General features: G+C 36.7%; 1 protein-coding gene across 1 annotated transcript in view; it reads left to right on the top strand.

Moving 5' to 3' along the window:
• LOC105678845 (receptor-type guanylate cyclase Gyc76C-like) overlaps positions 1–20,942 on the top strand; it is a 62,267-nt gene that overhangs the window by 33,662 nt on the left and 7,663 nt on the right. The window lies entirely within an intron of this gene.

Genomic DNA, 20,942 nt, shown 5'->3' with positions numbered 1-20,942 from the left:
ATGTTTTCTATTAAAATTCTCATTTAGATGTTATGTTTATTAATTAATAAAAATCAATATTCTTAGTTAGGTTTCTATCTATGCCTAATTAGATACGTTAAAAGAAACCCGCGCGTTCGCTCATAAGTTAAGACGTTATTATCGAACGGGCGAGAGCGGAGCATTGGAATTTTGTGGCGCGTCGTTATCGGCGATTTCGTGCGAACTCAAATGGAGAAACCGGCTGAAAACGGTTTCCGCCGGCGTGAGAACGGCAGGGTTGTAGAGTACTGACAAGGCAAAGTCGAGGCTGCATCGAAGGCGACGGTCGGTGCGGGTGCGAGAGAGCAAAGGTGCTTAACGAAGGTGGAGGAGGCAGTGGAGGTGCGTCCGACAAATTGAACACCCGCGGCGTGACAATATAATTACGGGCCCGTGTGCTCTGGGGCGTGCGTGCGCTGGTACGATATGCGTGCAACGTTACGACGGAGCACGCAACGCGGTCTCGATTCGCGCCGTGCGATTCGATATCGCCGCGCTGCGCTGCGAGAGAAACGCGCCGTACCCATTATTTCATTAAGTTCGTTTCTTTAATTTACGACAGAATTATATCTAGGCTTGTGTGCTTGCGTAATGCAATAAGTATTTGCGCGATAAAAAATTTTATCTAAAATTAGAAGATATACTATTTTTTTTCGAGAGAAATTAAGTATTAAATGTAAAATAAAGCGACAGATTTAATAATTATTGCAAAATACAAATTATTGTTTTCTTTCTCTTTATTTTTGTAGTATAATATTTTTACGGAAAAACAGATACGTGAAAAGCGTAACCTAAGAAAAATGCAAAATAATTTTCAAGTTTTAAATTAGAGAAATTGAAAACGCAAGAATTTCCTGCACGACAGTCTTCATATTAAGCTTACATAACTAATTGTTACCAGATTTAATCTATAAACTGCCGGAAACTTACATGGAATGGCAGTTTAATTTTAACCAACCATCTGATTGCATAAATGTCAGAGGATATATAAAACTTGCTAAAGCGCTAAAAAATGATTTGAAAATTTTGCATAAAGTAACAAGTTGCAATCAAGTAGAGTTTTTACATAAACTTATTCAAAAGTGTATATTGTGTTGAATAACGTTTTTATAAGATTATTTTACGGACATTGTACTTTGAAAATATTATTGCAATGATTGAATTGCAAGGCATTTAAAAATGGTTTAGGTTTCCACTACATATACTCTTTTAACTTCCGGTCATCGTTACGCAAGTGCAATGAGATCACTTCAATGTAATTTGCCGCGATAAGCATGTACAAAAATATTATCGTCTTAACATAAACATTATTCGCGTCATTTAACATAAGTCTATTCGCGGTCATATCTACGAGGCCAGACTGCCTATAATTTATTCTAAAGAAAAAGGATTTATGCAAGCCGGAAAGTCAAGAAACCCAGGCATGTTTAAGCCTCGTGAAATTAACCGCGGGTCTTCAGCGATGCGCGACCACGCTCATCACAAAGTCACGAATCCAGCTACTTGACAGCATTCCGGCAATGTCAACGATACGTATAGTCGCATCACCTGCAATCTGTACAAATACATATGCACGTACGGCTCGAGGATTTCGCTTTGACGCGCCGCTTGTACCAACTTAGCGTTTCCTCTTTCCTTTCTAATCATACGGCAATTAAAGTTATTGGCGTTCCTGAACGTAAATCTATGTAAAACAATCTCGCGTTCCAAGCGAGACAGATTAGTATGGTCAATTAATTTACATCGTGACATATGCGCAAATTGAAAGTGGCATTTAGATGTCAAACGTCTATTCGGCGGCACTAGATCTAGATCTCTCCGGCATGTACTGAAGGATATATTTACGATTAACGAAATCTATTTCTTTTTTTAAACTGGATTAATATTTCATGCAAATTCTTTTCATATTTTGTATATTTATTAAACGTAAAAAAATTTGTTAAACTTATCAAATGTGTGAATTTAATATTTTTTTTTAAATACAACTCAATAAATATATCCATATTTCATTTATTATCACCGAAAAGGTTTTCTCGAGCCGAAATATAATTTTAATAAGATGGAAGTAACATCGGCATTCCTCATTGAACATGATTTTTAATTCATGATCGTCAGGAATTTATTCGTAATTGGCGTGAAATCAAGCGAGCCGAGAAGTCAAACGACATCTTCCACAGCATTTTATGTTTTCGTGAAAGTCGCCGCGATGCCAGAGGTCCCTCGTGAAATAAACCAGCGACGAGTCGGTCTGTCGGTCCGCGGAAAAGTCCGTCCACTGTGCGGTTATATATCGTTGTGGAAAGTTTTACGGGGCCCGATTGCTGCATTTATCGAGACGACTCATCGGTATAAATTTTTACCGCGATTAACTTTAAGCCACCGCGGCTTAACGGATGCTCGCTCGAAGACATGTTTTGGACAAATATGTGAGAAAGTAGTATTCGTCGAAAGCCTTCCAGGCTAATTTATGTTAATTCGCAATGGTGTGAGAAAGAAACAAGCACATAAACGATCAGCGAGAAAACAAGATAAAAATATCGAGCACACATGTCGCAGTCTGCTTTTTCGTTTCTTATTTCTTACTTTTAAGAAAATATAATCAAAATCTTGTATTCATAAAGTACACATCTTGAACTTATAAAGAATATTACAAGTAAATACATTAGAAACGCAAGATTCGCCTTAGACAGACATAGATTCTTTCGATATAATAAAGAAGGAAAGATCGGTTGAATCGGAATGTAGGCCCTTTTCATGGTACGCGAGGGACAGTGTACATAAATACAAAGAGCTACCACTATATTTACTTTCACCTAGTTTCACTCGTCGTCCGTAGCAGAAATCGCACCGCAAATTTGTCGGATTCCTTTAATGGAGAGGCCTTCTCTTCGTGGCACACGTAATTAGATTTCGTCGAGCGATGCGCTTTTTTTCGCATTTTGCTATTAAGATATTTGCCGCGCGTTTCCGACAAATTATTTTCTTTCTATTATTTTTTTAATGGTGAATTTTAGCGCTTTTGAAAGTGGAATACGAAGAAATACGTTCACTAATTATACATCTTACGCGTTGACTGGTGCTACATTTTAATTTATTATGAATTTATCAAATTTGAAAGAAATTGTGAAAATTCTTATCGTACAAATTATTTAGTATTACGTATTGTATAACTTATGCATCGAATAGCTTCACTAATAGATGCGGAATACAAGCCACGTTCTATGATCGAATATTAAAAAGAAATATGAGAGAATTTAAATGTATTTTATGTGTCACGCAATTTTAATATTAGTCATGCCGATTCCGTTATGTTGTATATGACACACATAAATCAAGAAATGGAATGCAAAAATTTAATATTTAAATCAGTCTAGAATGACGTCATTATGTGGATACGTTTAGCGGTTTTATCGAGACCTGTTGTGCCTTTCGAGCAAGCGTTCCGATTGCGTGGGTCATTCTGCGTTCGTGTCGAAGCACCCGTTTAGGTTACAATCTGTAGGTGGACAGCGAGCCTGAATGCCCACCTCTGCAACAGCAGATCTCTCATAATAAGGCGTATGCCGTAAGGGGCACCGCTCAAACCGGTGGGAACTTTCGACAAGTAACACAAATGTCTGCCTACATCACACGCGCGCTCCAACGTGTTACGCTGGTGCAACCACCTGTTGATTACGCTCTCGCACGAAGCGATGACGATCTAACGAACAAATCGGGGAACCATTCGCACAATTACCGATACCGCTGCATAACGCGAAACTATCGTCACCGTATTTTCTCTCTGCGCAACATTCGCGATAACCACAAAAGTGTCGACTATTCAATCGCGTTATTATCGATAACTGTTGATAATTGTTTCTTAAATCGTTGCTGTTTAATACAATATGGCGCAGTAATGAATAATAATGATTGTGATTTAGTAAAGTAGCGATATAATTACATTCAATTAAATCATTGCGATTATCAGTAATATAACGCAATGCTGAAACTTTTTGCGTTTGCAGGCTTTGATATTGTCATATTTCTATCGTAGTTAAATTGGCGACTATATTAACAACCTTAGAGTCGATTATTTTAGAAAATTTTAAACGCACACGTTTCATGTAATTTTTCGACCGCACAAAAACGCATTGTTCGAGAATTCATATTTGCGTACCGCAGCCGTGGCTCTTGGTAATCGGAGCGGCGCGAAAAAAAAAATCGCGTATTATTGTATCGATGGTACATTTGCATGAAAACTGCTGATTCTCCTGACCTTCGCGGGCTATATATAGCACAGTCTGTGTGATGCACTTATGCGGACGCTTACCTGGTCCGCGCGAGTCGCGCCGCGTCGGTCGATGTCAGCCCGACATTGCCCTGGTCTCTGACGGCCGGTTTTTTCTCTTTTCCTCTCGAGAGTCAGTAATAGTTGAACAGTCGTTAAATCTTTTTAATTAACCATTTTAACTGGCGCGTTAGATGCTGCCGGAAGCGCAACTGGAACGACTCGGCACCGCGAGACCTCCGTGTCAGTTTCCGGCAGCAAATCTTTATACTTCTTCGCGTTGTTTTCCTATTTATTTCTTTCCTAGGTTTTTTTGCGTTTTATATTCCTAATTGTGATTTTTATTTAATATAATTGTTTTATTTTTAATTTTTTTCTTTTAATTGTAGAGACAATTATTAAATTTTTGTAATAAATAAAATCGATACAATATGAAAAATTTGAAGAAACAAATTTAAAAGTGCTTGTAAGCTTTTTTATTCTGTTATGAAGAATAGTAATGTGCATTTTATTTGATTAAGAAACGTGTATTTCTACATGATTTCTCCTGAAGAAATTCAAGATTTCACTCAGAAATTCCTATAAAATCTGCCACGTTTTCAATCAGACTGTTGGTCGCACTGTTGGACTGTTTTTCCATCATCAGCGAACAGAGCTCTGGTTATTACAGAGATATGTGTATGAGAGGAAATTAAGCGCCACTTAAAATCAACCGATGTTAGCACAACATCTGTTCCAACGCGACCATGCTTCAGCGATCGTTAAATCTTCTTAATCGCTCGTCTCATTTAATAATGCGCTCCGGAGCGCAGACGACCGACGACGATTCTTCGCCACCGGTTCATTAGCTTCTCGCTCGCATCCCGCGGGGTGCTGCGACACTCTATTGCTTCGGCTTCTAAATCAAACTCATACGTCCATTAGCAGTGCGATGCCGCCGACGGCGTTGGCAATTTATGATGAATCTCCCTAATTGCGCCCGTCCGTTAAACAATTTTACATTTTTTGCCGCGTTATAACTTCAATCTTTGTCTCTTACCTCTGTCAGCATCTCACAGCGTGCCCGCAGCTGCCTTAGCGAGAGGTAATTTTCATTAGCGAGATATGTTGGAGTAGTTTAGCTTAAAAGATAGAAAAACGACATCGATCTTTAGAATGCATTTTTGCATTTTGATTCACATTGTAAGTACAAATTTTTTGAACCCATCTTGAAGTAATCTGTTAAAGCTTTATTTGTAAGAATATCTGTAAAGTAAAGACAGTATCTGCATAATATTTAAAGAAAAAACAATTTCAGGCAGAACCTATGTTGTGAGAAATAACATAACATTGAAGTGTTAAAATTTAATAATTTTGCTTTTCCAAGAACGGTTTGTGGCGCTAAAATGTTTCGTTAAAACTAGAATTGGCAGCGATCCGCGACGTTAAAACTTTCCGTTCGAGTCAAGATTGGCAGGTTCTTACATACATATTTGCATAAGCGCTTTACACGCTTTGTATCACGACTGCAATAGGATAGTTAAAGTAACACATGAATAAATTTTATTTCTCGCGGTTAAAAATGTCCCACGCTTTTATCATATATCCAGCTTCGAATAAAATTATACAAAAATACTGCACCGTGCGTGTCGACCAATTTAAGCAATTTTTCTGAACGAGTGGGAATCGCGTATGTGTATCCTTCGGCGATATTGAGACGAGTGCTATCTTTAGCAGTCGGGACAGCAGACGAACGAGCGGAGCGTGAGAATACCGGTTTCGCGGGAATCGATAGGATTCGCTCGCCGTATTATCACCGTTTAAATATATCGCGTCGTTAAAAGAGAGACGCGAAGAAACCGAACAGCCGTGTTCGAACGCTACTTGCTTACGCGCGAGTGTTGATACTCGCAGCGAGCAAGACGGCGATAAACGATCCTGCCATTTAATTGAATCATGCATTTCGTGACAGTTTCATTCTATGGAAAATTGCGCGAAGAAAAAAATGCCCTTGCAACAATCAGTCACTGTCGTCAGTTGAAAATCGACCGCGAATGCGGCAAGTGAGAGACGAGTGCGCGATAATTTCTTTCTCTTTTCTTTTCACGTCGTTTGTCGTCTCTATTTTGTATTCTGTTCGAGAGATTATCGCTCTTGACCAGAATCTCGATAATGAAACATCTGCGACATCTGCGAAGAATGTTTAAATATATAAATACAATCTATTTCTGTTTACGGTTGTTTCTCAACGATGAATTTTATTCATCTTAACAAGATGCCTTAGAATCGTAATGTTCAATAAAATATTTTATAAAATTGATCTTTTGTTAAAGAAAACTTTAATAAACTATAATTTTTCACAAATTTTTAATTTTTAGTAATAATAAGCAATAATTATATTTATGCAAAAATTTGCTTTTTATTCTTTATTTAGAAAAACTGTACTTGAAAAAACTCAAATCTTATCTTTGTCAAAAATAACTGGACTTTAAGATACTTCTCGCAATTATTTTAAACGTGAATTATTCAAAAAATGTTTGAATAAGTATACATAACAACTAATTGCGCACTTATGCGTAATATACTTTATTGATAAGTAGGTCAATCAAGTTTTACATAACAAGAAAAAACAATTTATGTGAAAAGAATTACATAATTTTATTTAAAACAAATACAATTGCACATTACTTGACATAAGCTAGTAATTTACATATTGAATATTTGTTTCTAGCACAAATTATTTTACTTTGAAATAGAAAAGAAAATATGACAAAATACATGAATTTCCGATGAGAATTCACAAATTATAATGGTCAGTATTGTGCTTTATGTATTCCAACAAGGAGGAATCCATTCATTACAAGCGGAAAACTGGCTGTGCTTTCGCGCGCACAAATGCGCTATTTTTAGAACGGCGGAATGGAAGAATGAGAGAACGAGCACGCGCAGCGCGTGAGAATACTGGTTTCGCGCGGGCGAGAGTCCTACCCCGGCGTTTGCTTCATCATCATCGCCGTCGTGGCGTGTATATTTGTATTGTGTGAAAAAAAGGGGCGAGCGTGTGTAACGTAATATTGCACAAATAGGATCAATTAATATTTATGCTGCGAGCGAATGAGCGAGTGAGCGAGAGCGCTCTGTCACCGTCGCGCCGTGAAATAATAAAAATCGGCCGGAGCAAATAAACGAGCGAACCTGTTAGATAAATGCGTCACCGTTCTATTTTGTTCTACAAGACAACGCTCCGCTCCGACGAGCATCTACCATGCACCAGGATACGTTCCGAATCTTTTACCATACTCGTCTATTTTTATGCCGCGCCAAGTATTTATAGCCGGTGTATCAGCCTCATAACTTGCACAACACCACTTAGATCACGTTATTATCTTTTCCTTAAGAAGTCAGGATGTACAATTACTTCCAGGAAAAGAGCGAAAATTATGCTTCGATGGCGTGATTCAATGGAAAGGGTGGAGTGTACTGCAAAACTTTGCTAATAACGCCAAGGTGATCCTCGTGATCGTGATTAATTCACCGATCGATAATTAGAAGAGCGTCGATGCTTTTATTAATGTAAATATAGTCATAGCAAAAGAAAAACTGTCCGCGATATCACTGATATTACTTAAGTGCACTGCTTTCCACACTTGAGTGCGTTCGAGTTTCAGGAGCTCAAAGTTAACGCTATATTCAATAAGCTTTTTTGTTCAGATATTGCCCGACTATGTGCAATAAAATTGAATTAATGTCGGCTCTTGCGAGAAATCATCGTACACGTGGCTCTGAGCGACATATAATTGATGACATGATTGCAGATAAACGTGAAACAACGTGATCTGTAATAATATCTAACTGTATTCAGAAAATGTATTGATAAGTTGATCATTATTCCGTAAAAACCGTTAACGAACATCTGTATTTAATGATTCACAAAATATTTTCTTTATCTTATTTTTTCTTCTTTTTAAATCTTTTAAATCTTCTTTTTATCAATTGACACACTTTAATAAAATATTTTTTAAATATAAAATCTACTTAAAATCGAATAAAAAATAAAATGTTATGTTTTTTTACACACAAAACTTATAAAATTTTTATAACTTTTTGTTTATAATTTAAAAAAGTGTATTAATGCTTCAATACTGAAACAAAATTCATGTTTTAATTTTAATTCTTCGATTTTTGGTATAATTTCGTGTATTATTATTATTTTATTTAATATTTATTATCGTATTTAATAAAAAATAGGTTAACTTGTTCCATCGAAACGAGCACTGTTGACATGCCAAAATGCATATCTTGGCCTTGGTTGACAAGGCAGTAATAAAAAACTAGTTATTGCAGAACAAAAAACTCGCGTAGATCAGTGTTAGTCTCTATGAGACTCGGTTTAATGTGGGTGCCGTCTTAAGTGACGGCGACGCGGTCGGTTTCAGGCTAAAATACACTCAATTAACCCTTAATTGGCCGACACCAATTATGGACCCAACGTACGGACGCGTATCCATTTGGTCAACAAGAATGTATGGTCCGACGATGTTCTTTCTTCATTTTATGACGGCATCTTGATGGTTGTCCTTCCGCGGATAAACGGTATTCTTGGACGAAATTGCTGGATGTGGGTGTGATTATTCCAGTAGTCAAGGTGTAACACTTACTTTTACACGCTTTAAAAAATAACGTTTAAAAAATATCCATTTGGAAATATATAGACTTTAATTACTCAACATTAATCGTATAATTAGACATTTTGATGCAAGAAATTTTGAACTCCATGTAAGAGAGTAATCGAATGGAAACCTTGAGAGTTAAAGCACAGATAATGTCACACTTGGCCGATGTGCATGAATAAAAATGCAAAATGCTATATATATTGTAATGGCCATCTGATTCACGAACGCACCTTCTTTCTGCGATCGGCAGCTTTTGTTGCGACTATGGCGAAGTATAATGAATAACTGCGCAAAGCGAATATACCGCCGTTTCTCTCGGAACCGGTGCAAGGTTAAACTGTATTCCTCGTACACCATCGCTTCCGCGTTCACAATAATGAGATCAGTCTGTCACATTTCTTGCCAAGAATAACAGTGATAAAGTGCGCATTAAAAACAAAGGGGCGCATTATCCAATAAAATCACTTATCTGTCACTTTAAGATTTCAGATTGAAAGAAATGTTTTTGCTTATTTCGAACATTCTTTGAGATCTTGCGTAATGCTTCTAAATTGTAATTTCAGTTTTAACAGCTTAATTCTCACAAAAATCGAAGGCACAATCGAATATTATCTAACAAATAGACATATTTTTAGAATGACAAATTTGCAACTTTATCACTTAATGTAGCATTTTTTCAGCGACATTTATGCGAGAACCTGATCCCTTAGTCTTATCTTAGCTAAATTATCTTAGCTATTCTTCACAGTGAATGTACTGTTCCCCTATCAATTTCAAATATTTTCGCTGTTACTCGCTGCAGACGATCGAAGAGAGGGAAAGCGATAAATAGTTTTTACAGTGATTCTGTAGCCTCATTCCTGGAATAGATAGCGATGCAATTCCAATCCGTAGAGTATTGACTGCAAAATCGATCTCGATGTGCATCTAACGATGAATCATTATGGGTATTTAATTTATTCTATACGTTATAAATATATTATTTTTTAAATTAAATAGATATTGTTTAAACAAAAAATTAATTTAAACTTTAATTATTAAGTTGTGAAGTAAGGCTCGATCAAATATTCTGAATATATTTGCCATAATTTTATGTAAATTTTGCAACACTTTCTGAAAATAAAATATAATAAATTTTAACGCGATTATATGTTTCATGAGCTGTGAGAGAGAGAGAGAAGAATTTTACGGTTTAAATAATAACACAATTTTTTTTACTTTGTTATGTTGTTTTAAAGCTACGAGCCACGTGTGACAATTTACGCGCAATTTGATTTCACGGAATAATCTTGATTGGTTCACGCGCGTTTCATGAAATGAAATTTTCAGAGCGGCTCGAGACGCCTTTCCAACTTGCAGCGCAAAGTGCGTGTGATTTTAACGAGCCGAGACAGCTCGCTTGCAATCGCTTTAATTTGTCGTCGGCTAAACTCGTCCTAGCGTGGCGTTAAGCCTAACACCGCGTTCTAAATATAATTTCAAGCGTCGCTGATAACTCGCGGAATAATTAATAGACGACAGCGCGAATAATTTATTAATGGGTCGTGCCGCGTTGTGGATAAAATTATCGTGCGTTTTCGATCTGTTATAATATCGCCGCTAATAATAGAAAACTGCACGAACGAGGAAGTATCGACCCGAGGCGTATATATCGCATAACGAGTAACGTATCGTTCCGATTTCTTGTGATGATGATGCAGATACACGATTGTACCATGGCAGTGAACGAAAGAGTAATTACAATTAATATTTCACTCGGTCGTAAATCGTGTTGTTAGACATTGCAACACTACTGCTGCGTCGTGATGACAACTACGTACATATTTCTACACTAGCATCTTTTATCTACGGATAAATCATCCGTAGATAAAACACGCTAGTATAGAATTGCATCATAGCGATGCAATATAAATATGCTATTTTTCTCAGCAATCTGAGCTTGAGACTTTAGCAGGATAAATTTAGATAAATTAGCATGTGAAAATCTGTTTAAATATTGTTATACCATTTTTTAGCACACAATGTTCTAAGTATTTTTTTTTTGTGGTATTACATTAAATAATATTCTAGAAAAAATGTCTCAAATTATTGCGTTCTACGCAGAATGAGATAATTTTGTCTGCACTTTGACTCCAAACTTCTAAAATATATGTGCACATAAATGTGTATATACAAATATAAAGTTATTTATGCAAAGTATCCCAAGTTTATGACACCTGTTTTAGTTATACATTCTGATTGATCTCTTCTTAGAAAAAAAATATCGAAACCTTAATAATTTTTCGGTTATCGATGATTGAAACCTAGAGTTTTTTACAAATAAAATTTTAGTTATAAACGAATCATAAGTTATAAATAAACTTAAAGGGATTTTAATTTAAACGTTAGATACATATCTTTAAAACTAAGTAATGGAAATTTATAAAGAAGATAGCATTGAATTTCATTTTATTTAAATTTTTAAAGTCTCTTGGTTTAGAATGGAAAAATTCACGGTTGACTATCGTAACTATAAATAAAGAAAAATACAGAAACATAACTTAGGAATTGAAAAATAAGAAACTCGTAATGTTTTACATATTTGCTATGTTTATTTGAAGCAAAACATTGTTTCAAAACGCAAACACGTTGTTCCAACTAAAAAATCTCTTTGAGAAATTATTTTTTGTCAGAACATTTAATATATTCGTGTACCGAAATTGGTGTAATTTTTGTAGGTTGCCTTGCAATTATCACAGATACCAAAAATATGCCTTGCCTCTAATCGTTTAACTACGCGATTTATAAGTTAACGATTCATTTTTGTCTGTATAAATCACATTGAAAATTGTGCTTATCACGATTACATCAATATCAGACTTCGTTAATTTGTTCTAAGCATTTCGATAAGTTCTTATCTTTTTTTCAAAACAGAATAATTCTGAGAAGCATCAAATTTTGTAAGCTCTATGTCTAAGTCAGTAAACATCGTGAAGTGGAAAAAATCATTAAGCTATATTGAAGCGTAAAATGTGGTTATCGTAAAAATGTAAGAGATTAAAGATACGACCATATAATTTTGAGTTTATTTAAAAAGAAGTAGTTTAAGAACTAAATATCTTGATAACTGCATTAGAAGCGCATTAAAGTATTGTAATTTCGTCATTTTTAGTGTTAAAATAGTGATTAATTCACTTTTCTTAATACGAATCGCGTTTGATGTTAATATAAAACCAGAACCAAGCGAGTGAAACTTATACCAAATAACGAAGGATTACATGCTATACAAAAATCCGTTCTTTTATCTATATTTGTCGCAACACTCAGCACTAAACGCAACCAGATTTTTAGCTTGATTCGTGTAATACAAGAATCACGTCCAATGTCAATGTGAAACGTGAGCAAGATACGCATCGTACGAGCGCGTATTAAATGACCAAAACTGCCAAAAATGTATTAAATGTGCATTACGGGCAAACGGCCCGACGAAATATCACGGTGTCGTGACACAACGTCGCCGCGCCGCTCGTTCGGTTTGCGCCGTCATCTCGTTCATGTATATCCAAGGATACCGACGCGGCGCTACACGGCGCGCGGCTCACTAACTGCCTGTGTTTATCGCCAGCTATATTTAGCCCGGGCTATTGCTTCGCCGAGCGCGACAGACCGAACGAACGAAGGAACGAACGGAGTGAACGAGCGCGGTATGGCAACACGCGCCAGCATCAGCAGCCAACCAACCGGCCAGCCAGCTTGTAACATTACGGTCGCGTTCCCATGGCGTATATCCCGTCCCATACCACGAAATATTCCGTACCATTCGTATGCCCGTACGGTCGCTCTCGCCATTCCACGGAGCATCATCGGGCCCTACGATTGCCGCGGCGACCGACGCCGGTGCATCACGCCGCGCGGTAGCGCGATGCATCGCAAGCTCGCTTATACAACATCTGCCGTTGCTGCACGGCAGCCGTGGAAAATTGGGCTTTTATATTTTTGTTTTCCCCTGAACTCGAAGCGGAAGTTACATCGCGGGGACGCAATATCGGAATATTGGTCCCGAAGGAACCGTCGAATAGATACTTTCTTAATTCCTCTTGTATAAATTATATATATATTAATTTAATCGTAGAGATAACCGATTGCTCTTCAAGAAATTTAAGATTATATAACGTTGATAAAAAAAAAGTACATGCGCATTTAACGTTGAACGCTTCCTGTCGTGCATTATCAAACGAGATTCGTAAATTAAATAAAATTCAGCGCGATACATTGGCATTAAGAAACCAGCGGCTATTATAAGAGAATGGATTCGCACGATCGCGCACCTGCTATCATCGGAGGAATTGCCGAACGAATTTCCCATCGAGAGAGACGCAAATAACACGCGACGACGGCGAACTTTCTAGAATCCACTTTCCTCGGAACGCGGCCTCGTAGCGAAGTCGACGTACCGAATCTCCGTATCTCCGAAAGTCTTTGCACGTGCTCCGCGCGAGAGAGCCCCGGATATCGGTCATCGGGATATCGTCGTGCTTAATTTTTCATTCGTTCTCTCCGCGTTAAAATTCCCGTACGCTGCTTTTGCCGTTCAAGGCAACTACGTCGCACGCAACTATCGCTATTTGTCCGCCGTGGCTATAAATAGAGGCGCTGTTGATTTATGAATAAATGAAGGCATCGGCCTCGCGGTGTATGCGTGCGTGTACGCGTATGTTTGTTATATATGCTTTATACATGTGTGTACGCCGGGTACATGGTGCGTGCAGGCTGTGATCGCTGCCTCTTCTGTGTGCGTGCGCGAGGAGACGCGTATTTCTCTCTCTCTATCATGTTGCACGCTGGGCCCTGATCCAGGGCCGCATTAACTCCTTCCGGCCTAACAATTTTGATTAGAATCGCATATCATGCTTATCTATCGGAATCGAGACCGACACTTTTAGAGTCCTAATTGTGACTAATTCACTGCTTTACGCATCTATCGCAGATGTAATGTTTCCTTGACTGTAGTTGAAGAGAATCATTTTTTATTAGTAGCGAATTTTGCCTATTACATCACTATTCGTATGTATTTTATAAATACAGTATACTCATTTTTACTTCTGATTTGTAATCTATTTTTTACGAAAGTATTAATGTCGATGCAACACGACATTTCATCAGAAGATTCATTTATACAACCAGAGATCTGTCAGACATGTATAAATCGTTCGCCGTATTAAAATACGGCGAGATGACGAAAACCTGCAAATTGCGATATGATAAAAAGAGTCCGGAGAGTCCTGATGCGTGCCTGATCGCGCCGTCTCGCTGATTACAACACACGCTTCGGTTTCTGACTCCTGGACTCGCGCGTACAGTGTGGCACGAGTTAGTAAATACGGTACTCTATGTATAGACACATCCGTTGATGAATATAGACATGGTTTAAATATAGTTCTAACAGTTTTAAATATCAGCGGCGCTCGACGCCTTCCTAAGAAGAAAAAGGGGGTCCGCAAAAGGCTCGCGTGGTCGCTAAGTCCGTTCCGTAGCCACTGCCGTGGCGAATCGAGATAAGTTTACCGCGAAGAAACGTAAAAACGCTATAATTCTCAACTACATCCGACTGCATTTTCGTTTTCTCTGATTTTTAATTATCGATTACTCGAGATTGATCTCTATCTTTTCATATCTTGTATTGGAAGTTTTGTATTGGAACATTAAAACATTCCGTCGTGTCATTTATGCATTCTCGATCGACAACGTAAAGATGTTTCATCAGTGACTTTGAAACGTGCTGCGACCCACTCCGATCGTGACCTTTGCCACACAGGAAACTGACGATTCCGCAGAAACAGAGTCGCTTGTCGTCATCATTAGCTAATTATTGCTTCAAATTCCTTTTTTCAAAGTGATCGTGAAATCAAGGCTATCGAAAAATCGATACAAAATAAATATTTCTAATCGTATTTAAATATTATGCAATATGTAATTAACGTCAATTAGCGAAAGTAATCTGAAATAAATTTTGTGATAGTTTATAAAACACTTTCAGCGATAATACGCTTAGCTAAATTGTATGCGTGAGTATTAATATCGCGATTTATCCATCCAAACAACCCGCTGTATCATTGATTCTTCCGGCCGAGTAAATAACGAAAAATATGTCGAACGGTGGCGATTACAAAAAAAATTTATTGTGACCTTGATATCCGAGATATTTCGAATATTACGAATTGCAAAAGTGACGAATCTAATTACGCTGTGCAAATCTAATTAATACTCGAAGAAATTTTATCAAAAATCGTAAAATAGTTTGTGATAAAAGATTCACACTTTAAATCATGAAAGTTTAAACGGAAAACAGGATCTTATATTTCAAATAAGATATATAATTTTACTTTATATAAATTTTACTTTACTCGAAATTTAATACTGAACTACAAAAGCTATTTAATGCTACAAATTAAAAATTTCTATCAGGTGTTGATCTTATCAACTTTAGCTGAAAAAAATAAACTTGTCGAAGAGGATGTTGTTCGCGTAGAGATAATTGCTGAAACTGGAACATTCTGTATTTGGTGTTGTCAGCCAAAAGATAATAGCTGTTATTGCAAGATATAATCATCGATCTATTCTTTTTATATCCGTGAATTCAATCCAGGAAGCAGTCTTTCCGCTGTTATAATTTGGGATCAACACAAATTCTTTCTTTGTACAAAGCAAAATCACTTTTGTGTAACATCGTACACTTTTCAAAAAGAAATATATATCTCTATTTTATCTTGACATAAACTATTTTATTTGTAGAATTCCATAAATTCTGAAATAATAACAGATTATTATTAAATACAATTTTAGAGAGTTTTACATATATCTTTCAAACGATCGCTATCAATGCAAGATAAAAAAATTGATAACAATAAATTCTTTGATATACGCGATTTTTCTCATTCTAAAATTATCAGGATACATGAAAATGTATCGTTAGAAAACAAGCCATCAATTAATTCTTTATTAAAATTAAATAAAGGTAACAAAATGAACTTGGCACTTTACATTCTAACACTCATCTTCCTTGCGACACTTCCTCTACAGGTGTATTTTCTTTGCATGTGAACAGGATGAAGACGTGACAAATGTCATGGATTTATATGTGATTGAAAAATACACGTAACACATGTCGATTACGTGAAACGCGTACGAATCGAGTTAAGACGCGCCGCGTCATTCTTCATCGGTTTATGAAATGGTTTAAGCGATACGAGTGTTAATGTGTCGCTCGTATCTAAGATGAACTTGTGACATTGTTTCGGATGTTTACAATAACAACTCGTAGTGGCAGTAGTATATATGATATCTCGATAACAGTTGTCGAAACGTTTTATTTTTAGAAAGTACAATCATTAAATCATATGTAAATATCAATTAGCTATTGCCGCAAATAATAATTGGTTGCTTCATATTCGTGTATTGTGTTCGTTCGTAAAAATACTCTTGGAATTTTTTTTGTTTTTTGTTTTTCTGTCGATATAGCGATATGAATGCACTATCGAGTTTCTTGGGATTATTTTTGCGTAATATTTAAATCAACTGACATTGAAGAGTGTGCAACTGCGAATTACTGTCGGCAGTTGTCTCGGACGATTTTACTTGCGAACTGATATATACGTGTATATATGTATGTAGATGTATACGCATAGCTCAAGATATCGAATTAGCACGTATTGCTGTAATACCGAGCTCGCAAAAATATGTATGGTTTAAAGTCTCTATTCTGCGAACACGTCGACGAGCAATTACTCCAACTTACCATAGTGCGAAATCTACGATACAGATCGAGGGATTGTGAAGCTGACTGTTGCACGCGAATGAGGTCTTCCGCAATTATTTTTTTGAATGTGCGCCAACACAAACAAGAGCTGCACAATAGTCGCACTTAATGATATAAAACCATATTGCGAGGCGTTTAAAAGAAAAATCATTTTGCGACACTTTACGATAAAAACCAACGGAATTAGAACGAGGCTGTAGATACTGCGGTGGTAGATTGAAGGACGTTGACACACAAACCCGAAATTATTTTCCGAGAAACGCTAATATGAAATATAGTCAACTAGCCAACTAGTTCACAAATCGTCGCACTCCCGTCAAAACATTTGTCGTAAAATCGATAGCAGTTTTCCTGTCAATTCTGATTTCTTCAAACTGTGATCATTCTGATAGCATATCAGGATCATGTATTAAAATTTTATTATTATAACAAAATTATGTAAAATCTTTATTGAGTTTAATAATAACTCTTAATCGCCTGACACGTGTGTAATGGTGATCGTTTTTCTATTATTTGAAAAAATCCAGTACAGTTGAACGTAGGATTGCATTACACAATCTCGTAAGGACGTCAGTTTTTTTTTGTATTTACAAGTTATAAATAGATGTACTTTGTTTACGAGAAATCGATCTCTGTTATTATTGTTAATTAGCCGTTTAAAGGTTAAGCAAACCCGTTGGTGGAGGCTAGGGGGAATTGCGCAACGTCACCGCGAGCGATTATTTACGCGAACAGAGCGAAAAACGACGGTCGGCCTGCCGACGTCGATCACGCAAAGAAGGATGTCAAGTCGCGCGATCGCCTGACGAAAGAGGATTTTCTCAACTGTTTTTCGAGCGGGTGCGCTCGCGCGCGCAATGGCGTTGCACAACCAGACACAATCGGCTGGTGGAGAAAACCAGCTCGTTGTGCCACGGAGAGCTCTCGAGTCTTGAGCTCCCTCAAGGTGGTCTCGTCTAAATATAGCCCGAGTGGGGCCCAGAATAACACCGCGCCGGCAATGACCAAAGCCTACCTCCGCCACGGTGCCTTCGACCAGCCGAACTAGGATAACTGCTTCGAGTGGCGGATCAGTTTTGTCCCGGTCCCAACGATCGTCTTGTAATCGTTGGGACCTTTCGCACAATGAAAAATCCGAGATAAACAAACTTAACCGGAGGACATTTGAAGGCTCGTATTCATGAGAAGAATGAGATAATGCACCTAAAATACTCTACCCGCATCATTTAGTTCGAGGAAACGTTGAAATAAAAACGGTGTAGCAATTAAGGAAAGAAAATTAATATAAAGTTTTATATAAAAATTAAACAAATGTCCAAGATCACAGTAATGAATTTAAAATTAGGAGATAATTATCATAGTGCAGCGATTGAATAGAAAAATCGGAAAATTCAAAGCTGAAAGAAAACTTAATCGAGAAGACATGCATTTTTTAATAAATATCGTAAACTTTAAATGTGCTAATTCCTTCAAAATGCACTAGTCTAACTCTTATTATATTAGTACTCAAGATAGTTATAGTATATTTTTTATATAAAAACATATTCTCTCTTTATGTTACGTAACAGAAAAGCATTTTAAATATGATAAGAATATAAGCCGCTATCTCGAAAGATGTTACTATACATATTCTAAATTACACAAAATCTTGTGAAATCATTCTAAAAATAGAACTCTCGGTCAATAAAACGCCCATGACATAGGTTAGCGAACTGATTGTGAGCATTCTAACAACCTATCAGGCCTATGGATATGGTGACCATACGTCCTTTATTCTAAAGAACAGTCCTTTAGATTTATTTATTTTTTCAAAATTCAATTTTGTCCTTTATTTTTACAATTTTGTCTTTTATATTTACAAAATTACAATATTAATTTTTTTTACTTAACGTTTCAATGTCTAATGTCGTACTAACGTGAGAACTTCTGATAGTCACAGAGTTATCGGTTGTTCTTTTTCTTTTTCTTTTGCTCGCCGATCTCCAGGCAAGTTTGAATTTTGAATGTAGTAACTTTGATCGCAAACTGATTTGGAAATATGTTGAAACAAAGCCCTAAAATTTTCAGCAGGCGCTGCGGAACCGAGGGGGGGCACAGAAGGCGATCGCCCACTCAGTAATTCAGGTGAGCTACGCCTCCCTGAAATTTTTCTGTTTTCTTCAAATATTTCATGACCAAAAATATTGAGCATCAAATATTTACATCAAAGATGGAAAGATGGGTTTTTTTTTCTTCTTTTTTCTTTTCCCTTTTTTTTTTTTTTACTATTTACTCGTTCAATTGAAATACATTATATAACGAAGAAAATTAAGTACATTAAGTTAATAAGAGTAAAAAATCTGTGCATTTTTCGCACATTTATGCTACCCACTGAGTGGCCTATTATATGGTGTTTGAATGAAGTTACATACATATACATATACATATTATGAATGTATTATGTATCCCTTTTATAAATTTTGCCCCCTCAGATGAAAAATACTTCCGCGGCACCTGATTTTTGTTCTTTATTCTCTCTCGGAAAATATGGTCACCGTACCTATAGATCTTATTTAGGATGTAAAAGAGTGGAAGTTCAAAAAGTTGACCATTTTAGTTTGCCGTTTTTTCACTGAAAAAAACAAATATGCGTAGGAATAGGAATTTTGCGGTTTCCTTTGTTAGTGGATGCTAGAAAACTAACCACTAGTGTAATTCAATCGCAACACATTGGATGAGATTTCATAAGATATAATATTTGTATGTAATATGCTTAAAAAAACGTATGATAATTAATAAAAAAACAAATGTTTTTCTATCTAATTGTATGTTATCAAAACGTAAATATCAAGACAAAACAGCTAAGGAGAAATCGACTAGAAATTCGCCTACAAAGTAAAGAAAATAGTAGAATATTAGAAAGACATTAATATATTAGTTTTTATCAATATTTGCTTACAATCTATAGTATTATTTATATTTTTTAAAACTCAGTTCTATAAAATATTATTTGAACTTGTATGGATATGTAAATAATTTAAGACTGTTGTAAATATTAATTTTTAGATAAAATTTATATTATGAACTTCTTTCGATATATTACTATTTATTAATAATTTTGAATTATTTTCAGTATGGAATTCATATATATATATATATATACATATAAATTTTGATTATCAAGTTTATATTAAATTTAGGTTAAATTAAAATTAAATTTGCATTATTAATTATCAGTAAATCCCGAGCGAATTTGGTTTCATAATATTATAAAATACAAAAATATAAGAAGAAAAAAAATATCAAATAATTTCGATAAATTCCCGCAATAATGACACGAAATGCTTACTGTTTTTCGCAATTTGTCTCGAACTTACCTTACAACGTTCGTGCATCTAAAGTCGGCCAAGGGCTACCAGAGAAACTGTTATTAATTAAAAATCAGCAAAGAATGGATACGCGCGTTAGCTTACTGCGGTCGAACTGCTGAAAGCATTATCGCATTACGGATACTCCGAATAAAGAAAGACAGCCGCATAGTCAGGAAGGATGAAAGAGAGAGAGCCTTGAGCGGCGTAGCGGTGGTCGCTATGGTTAAAGAAGAACTGACCCCCACGACTGTCATGTTTAATTTATATGTTAATGAGGAGCGCATGTCACATTTCAGTCCCGTCCCGTGCACCTCTTCGGGTACGTACGCGCGCGAAGAGAGCCGCCCCGTTCATTCCACTTCTCCTCCCGCCCTTCTTCGCCTTCGGGTTTATATTTAACCGCGCCACACACCATGGTACCCGACGCAGCCCAACTTTGCTGCATTACTCCCGGTGCATCTCCCCCCCGCGTCCCTTCCTCCCTTCCTCACGCTGCGCCTTTCCTTCTCGATCTTCTCTCGCTCCGTTCTTCTCTTCCTTTTTCCACCTTCACGGCGGTCTCCTTTTTCTCTTCCTTCTCCTCGGTCCACTCGTTTTCATTGCACCGACGGACGGGACGAGCTCGCCATGGTGGTGCACGAGTTTCGCATACGCTCGTTTACTTTCAAGGAAAGGGCGTACTCGCAGTCTCCTCCCACATTATGATTATACTCGGAAGGAATCACTGGGATTACGGGGCGATAAAAGCGATACATCATCATTCGTAATCTTATCGATAATAAAATAATTCTATCTTGATACAATATCATTTTCCTTTGTTTGGAGAGGTAAAATACAAGAAATTTGTTGATAGAAAA

The sequence above is a fragment of the Linepithema humile genome, chromosome 2, assembly GCF_040581485.1.
Source record: "Linepithema humile isolate Giens D197 chromosome 2, Lhum_UNIL_v1.0, whole genome shotgun sequence".
NCBI lineage: Eukaryota > Metazoa > Arthropoda > Insecta > Hymenoptera > Formicidae > Linepithema > Linepithema humile.
Note: the sequence above shows the minus strand (reverse complement) of the source record. Positions and strands in the feature narration are given on the sequence as shown.